This window comes from Cynocephalus volans, chromosome 7, assembly GCF_027409185.1.
Source record: "Cynocephalus volans isolate mCynVol1 chromosome 7, mCynVol1.pri, whole genome shotgun sequence".
Lineage (NCBI taxonomy): Eukaryota > Metazoa > Chordata > Mammalia > Dermoptera > Cynocephalidae > Cynocephalus > Cynocephalus volans.
Window position 1 is genome coordinate 119,695,667 of NC_084466.1, and position 7,212 is coordinate 119,702,878.

Genomic DNA, 7,212 nt, shown 5'->3' on the forward strand with positions numbered 1-7,212 from the left:
GAACTAAAGTATTGTCTACTTCAACAAAAGTAAATAGTCTGAATTGGAACAGATGATGCTATCTGAGATTTGGGAAAGTATATACAATTTTAATTTCTTCTTGTCTCCTCTATTAGTTATGGTAATGCAAACTGTTATCATACAAAAAACCTGCAATATCACTTGGCAAGCAACATAGAGATTTACTTCTCATTTTCCTGATTGGCAAGTGGCTGTCTTTCATCCAGTGATCCAGGGACTAAGACTCCCTCCATCTTTTGACTCTACCATATTTCATATGTTTCTTCCAGGTGTTCACACAAAAGAAGATCGACCGTGGAAGACCATGCATGGGCGTTTCATGGCCTATGCCTGGAAATGGCACACACGATGTTTGCCCATTTTCCATTAGCCACAACTCAGGTATATGACCACATCTTAACACAAGGGATTTTGGGAAAGATAGTCTAGTTAAGGGCCCAGGAGAAGGAAGAAACAGCACAGCTGGGCTACAGTTTTTCCACTGGTCTTTCCACAACGTCTGAATGTCATCAGAAGATCCCGTTATCCTCTCTCTCCTGGGCCACATTGACTCCAACAGTAAACGTGCATATCAAAACTGCTTCTCACAAACATCGTGTTAGCTGCCAAAACTGAGCACATATTCATAATCAAAGCAGAAACAGTTCTCCCTCTCTCCAAGTTTCATTTTCACCAAGATGGAACACAGCCAATTTCACTGGGCCTGAAAGGAATGAAAAATTGCCTGGGGATACCTCTACTGTATAAGCGTATGCTTTTCTGAAAAGCCCTAGAACTCTGCGGACAAATGCCAGCGGAGCCTCCCAGCCTGGACCAAACCACAACAGAGCACCTGCTGCCTCAAAGCACCATGAGGTAAAGGCTTTCTCTGCTTTCCCAACCTTATTTCTGTGCACTTTGAAATTCCAAACCTGTACTTATGGACCATTTCCTTCTCCTAGGGGAGCTGTCTCACTCAAGGTTCCGACCTGATAGGCACCCTCAGGCAGGTAATGGAGGAGAGTGTACTAGAGGGGCTATTTAAGAGGCTGTGGGCAACGTTCAGGAAAATCAACAGCAGATGATACTAAATAGGAGCAGGGCGAGGGCTAACAATGGTGGTAACATGACAGCCCTAGGCCTACATGGGCAAGAGGAGAGAGTGGTCCCCAGACCTGCAGAGACCTCTACCTGTGGCTGTAGGGGAGGGGCTTCTCTAAAGGCTTTTGGTGAAAATCTCAACCACTGCCAAGTGAGCACGGTGGGAGCTTAGGCATTAACACCACCAGCTTCACCTCCTCCTGCACTCTGATTTCTGACTGTTGCGTTCTGGTGGGGTAAACCCAAAAGAAAGTCAAAAATCAGAGAGGTCCAGTTAATGAAGTCCATAAACTCAGCTTCCCCGAGCACAGAGCATAGTGAAGAAGGCAGGAAAGTAGATCCAAATGGGCAAGATGAAAATATATGCACAGAGGTGAGTTTTCTAACTGTCTTGTTACTGAGTTTGCTTAATAAGAGCAGCAGTGCTCTTAAGGGAAGGAAGAAGTAAGCGATCTTAATTCCAAAGGAGATGTCATTTGTGTAGCACTTTCTAATGCAGTGAGAATTATCCAGAGGATACTTATTGAGTGTTCACGGGAACAGAGGCCTGTGCCTAGACGGGAGGCTGACATGGGGACCAGTCAGGGAAAGAGCATTTAGATCCTTTCAGGCTTTTACATGGGAAGGAGAAGAAGCTATGTTCAAAAACCGTCTTTTTTCTGGTCTTACTGATACCAAGTTAAAGTTTTGGGATTACTGTGAAACTGAAATGGTGACTACTAAAAAATTTTCCTTTCACCACATCAACTGTTCTCAAAATGTGGTACCCTAACCCGCAGCATCAGCATCACCTGAGAACGTGTTAGCAATGCACATGCACAGGCCCCACCTTAGACCTGCCTACTCAGAAACATCAGAGTGGGGCCCATCCATCTGTGTGTTTTAAGTCTTCCAGGTGATCACGTTGCATGCTAAAGTTTGAAAAACCACTATACTAGATGTTAGAAGATGGGAAATCTTATTGCGGTTGTGAAGTGTTGGTTCTAAAGAATACGTATTCCTTTCTTGCTGGTTTGGTTAGAACTGGTGAAATACAGAAAATATTTTCTACTGAAAAGCATTCTGACATGATACAGTTCTCCCACTGGATGTCCCATTGAGTGGGAGAGGAAGAGTTTTCAGTAAATGGGGCCCCGCTTCTAGGATCTCTCCTCCAGTAAACACCTATACCTGTCTTGAGAAGAAATTACAAGTGAGGGATTGCAAAGGAGTTTACCACAAGATTATCCAGTCTCTCTTTTTAATATAATGGGCCCGTGGCAATACAATGATGTGAGCTTTGTCCACAGCTGTGGAGCTGACAGAAAGCAGGTTCACCCTCTCCCCAGCCTTGGCAGCTAGGCTACCCAAGAGGTTTTGCAATGGCCTGTGCCTGTGTTTCTAGAGTCCCCTGGTCGGGGTGGCCTAAGGGGGCTCTGGACTATTCCAGAATGAAGAAAACCCATGTCGAGATACTCCTGATCCCAGTGGTACAGAGACAGAGGAGCAGGGTGAACTCTTATTTCCATTCATGCGCGTTGATCAAAAATACAAGCAGCTGAAGGGAAGAGGATCTACACACAGGCCTGGCTACTTGTGGTTAAAATTGCACACCTGCCATATGCACAGAGGGGTTAAGTCACAACACACATACACATACTCGTAATTTTATAATAATTCGTACACTGCTAATGACAGTACTCTCTGTGTGCTTACTAGGTAACAGGAGGACTTTAGGTTCTTAGCATTCCTCTTTTAGAGATTAAGGACACCTCTCTGATGGCATTCTACCTCATGGTCTTCCCAGGACCAAGAGGAAAGAAAAGATGACGCATGTTGATGAACAACTACCTATAAGAAAGAACAATAATTCTCTTCTGGCAGGTTGGCAGGGGAGCCCTGTAAGGTTGTTCCAAGTGTGCGCTGGAAGTTTTGCAATCTTGGTGAGGGCTCAAATCTGGAATATCACCTATCGATGCACCTATCAATGCAGGTCACCCTGGCCCTGATTAGATCACTCAGAAGGAGGGACTCTTTCTACTGATGGCTGGATCAGCAGCTGAGGTGCCTGAGGTTATGCGACAAAGTTAGAAAGCCTGGAATGGATCATCCACAAATATTCTAGCAGCTCTAGAGCAATGGCAGTCTGTGCGGATGATTTTCCCCGGGCAGTGTCTGCTCTCATCATACCAGGGACTGCAGTAGGCAAAGTTGAGCATTTTGGTCAGAAGCTCTTCCTGATTCCATCTCCTTTAGAAGTGGAGGCTATTTTCAGTGAGGAATACTGATTTTATTCACTCCTGATCTCACCCCATGTTCACAACCATCACATTCAAACCCACACCCACATCCACACAGGCACGTGCACAAGTTTCATTAGACAATATTTCCGGACCACGGTTTGGTGGTAAAAAGAAAGGTTTCTGGAGCTCCTGACCTCAGCAGTCAACCAAGCAGTCCTGCCGTAAAGCAAGAACAAACTCAGTGTCAGGATGTCATCTTCCATAGACTCAGGCCTGCAGAGGATGGCTTGGGAGTGTATGCAGGAATGCACTCAAGAAAAATCCAAGATCTGTGGGGAGATTATGAAGTGGAGATGTTGACGGAAATGAGAGGACTCTATGGAGCCAGGAGCTGTATTCTCAGAGGCAATAAATAGAAAGATACTCTGTAAGCCTGAGTATTCTCTACCTCACTTGACAGTTATTCATCTTTTGCGAATTTTCCCTTTCCCTTTATTTTCAAAAGGGAATGTTCTATAGTCATTTTTGTGATGAGGTTATGGTTAAATATTTTGAGTCAGGATGATGGGATTTATATGAAACTTGCTTTCTGCTATACATTGACATATATAGCATCAAAGGAAATTTATAAAGGTCCCCTCCAGAATGTTTCTCAGGCCTAAAGGGTAGAAAACATGTCGCGTATAGAATGTAAGACAATTAGTTGAGAACGCAGAGGCAAATATACTTACATAGGATGTGAGGGATACTTTTTTTCACTATTAGAGACAAATTTCTTTTAGCCCCCTTATGTTCTTAGAGGAATACTAGAACTTCAGCTGCACTTTATAAAACAGTAAAATATTGGAAAGAAAACTTCTGGTCCCCTTCAAACTTACTATTCTGTCTTCTCCATGCGTAGCTGAGTGATCACTTCACTTTTTGAGATTTAGAGTAACTGCCCGCCACTAGGCTGCAACATTACGTGACATTAGGTTCAGTGAATTACAAAAGTGAGACTTGACACTTCCTCACATAGACACATCTAGCCCCATGCAATGTTCACTCATCCCCCTACTTCTGTCCCCATGCAGTAAGTCTGCCATCGAGAGGTGGTTCCACCCATTTTTCAACCTCTCTGTTTGGGATTGGCTCAGTAATTTCATAGAGGTGAAGGAGGTAGGATGTCCTACCACATTTTCCAACCTAGCTCAAGCATTCATGAAATTCATCATTTGAAACCATATTTGGCTGTCATATTTCACTCAGAACCCTGTCTGAGAGGAGAGAAAACCAAAATGTGTTTACGTGTTGGGAATAAGGGTAAGATGAGTAAGGAATTCACCCTTCTGTGAACCCTCTGTTCCACATTTGTTAAGACAGCATTAGTGGTGTATTACAAAGCTGGGAGGGAGCAGGAGAGAAGGGTTTTGCAGTGTTGAAGGTGGTGCTGAAATTATTTTGATATTAGCAGAAAAAATCTCTTTTGAGTTGACTTGTAGACTTCCAATACCTACCTGCTGGCACCATGAAGGGTTCAGCATTTCCTCCGGGTATTTGTGTCAACCTGAAATCTGTCCTAATGGCATAAGCACAGGAGCCAGAGGCAAGAGCTAACAGAGGCAGGGACATTGGGACAGAGAATATTTGACTATTTGAAGTGCTGGCTTCATTTCCAGTAGACTGAATACTACTAAAAATAGAAATAATTGCTGTCTTCTTTTACTGTGAGGAATCTGATGGAAATCTCACTGAAGATAGCCTGGCTCAGTTGAGATGTCACCTTATATGGAAGTTGTTAATTGAAATCACAGCAATGCCTGATTTAGAAAACAGGGTCTTGGATGAGATTGTTCCTAGACACCAAGTACAGTGTGGGAATACACAACGTACTGGCCTGTGAGAAGCTCCTGAAAGGCCATAATCAGAAAGCCTTGGAGAGCTTGAAAGAAGCCAAAGACTTAATCCAGTGAGATCATGACAACCAATCGGACATGAGAAGTCTGGTGACCCGGGGCAACTATGCCTGGGTGTGCTACCACCTGGGAAGACTGGCAAGACCAGACTTACCTGGGCAAGGTGGAGAGCACTTGCGAGACATTGGCAAGTCCCTTCTGCTATTGAATGGAGTGTCCTGAGATGGACCATGAGGAAGGATGGGCTCTGCTGAAGTGGGGCAAAAGGAATTGCGAACAGGCCAAGGACTGCTTTGAAAAGGCTCTGGAAGCAGACCCTAAAAATGCTGAATTCAGCACTGGGTATGCAATTACTGCTTATCGACTGGATGGTTTTACCACGTCAAATCTGCACCTTCTAAGACAGGCCGGCAGGCTAAATCCAGAAGATGCATATATTGAGGTTCTCCTTGCACTGAAGCCTCAGGAAGTAGGACAAGAAGCTGAAGGAGAAGAGTTCATTAAAGAAGCTCTGACCGACAAGTCCTCACAGACTTATGTCTTTCAATATGCATCCACGTTTTACTGAAGAAAAGGCTCTCTAGATACAGCTCTTCAGTTTTTAAATACGGCCTTGTGGGCAACACCCACTTCTGCTTTTGTGCATCACCAGATGGGGCTTTGCTACAGGGACAAGATGATCCAAATAAAGAAAGCTGCAAACAGGCAGTCTAGAGGGCAGGATAGAGAAGAAGTGGACAGATTGGTTCGATTAGCTATAAATGAATTTCAAAATACTTTGAAACTAAAAGCCTCATCTGAATCGGCTGATGCTGACCTCGCTGAAATGTATGCACAAATAGCCCACCACAGAGACGCTGAGGACACTTTTCAGATACTGTTATGCATGAAGATCACTGAGGATCACCTGCAACAAGTGATTCATTACTGATACGGCCGTTTCCAACAATTTCACATAAAGTCTGAAGATACAGCAATCACCTTTTACTTAAAAGGTCTAAAAATAGAAAAAATGCCCTATTACAGGGAGAAACTTCTCAATGCTTTAGAAAAATTGGCTATAATACGTGTTCACTGGAATGTACGTGTTGTGGAAAGTCTGAGCCTCCTTGGGCTTGTCCACAAATTGAAAGGCGAAGTGAGTGAAGCCTTCACGTGCTATGAGAGAGCTCTGAGGCTGGCTGCTGACCTCAACTCTATATTTTGAAACAGAGGTCACCATTACTCATTTAACATATTCATCACTAAATAGGACATCAATCTTTCCCAATTGCTGCCTTGAAAAATCTGTAACATGCGGAAATACACAATAGTTTGACACAACACATACTCTGCTGCCTGACTGACTCCCCTCTTTGTTTCCCCTTCTATCCATGTGTCTATGACAGGAGCATCCTTTCTTCAACAACCCATTCCTGCACTCATAGGCCAAGGTTGATTAATGCTGTTTGGGGCATCTCTCATCTGCTAGACCAACAAGAATTGTTTTCCTTCTGATTTTGCCAATGAAATGAACGGCTTCCATTCTCGGTCTAGATGTCCCAAGCAGAAGAGACAAACAAAGAAGGTTTCTTGTTCATGTGCCCAGCGGCACTGACCTGCTACAAGATCTAAGAGCAAAGCAAATGAGCAAAGATGTGCGTTAGAAAGAAGACTGAGATTTCAGAGGTTTATTACAGCATTCCAGCCCAAGTTTCCATTTCCCAAGGCCATTCTGCAGCCAAGACGGGCTGGTCAGTGAGTCAAGCCAATGACCTCCTTATAATAAATCCAACCTTTTGTTTGCATTTGTTCATCTTCTGGCAATCTCAAGAGATCTCTGTGCTCCAAACACATTGCTGGACATTAATTCACACCTCAGGAAACTTAAAATGTGTTGGGGAAAGGGAAAGTAAGAGAAAAATTCTGGTTGGGATAAAAAAGGTGAAAATGACATAAATACTCTAATGCAGTTTTTAAGTCCTTACTGGGTGGTGTGTGATATAATCCCCTTT

The 7,212-nt window shown here is 43.7% G+C and overlaps 1 pseudogene; it reads left to right on the forward strand.

Annotated features, from left to right (window-relative positions):
• Positions 1 to 808: 808 nt before the first annotated feature.
• On the forward strand, positions 809 to 6,425 carry LOC134381745 (interferon-induced protein with tetratricopeptide repeats 1B-like; annotated as a pseudogene).
• The last annotated feature ends 787 nt before the right edge of the window (positions 6,426 to 7,212 follow it).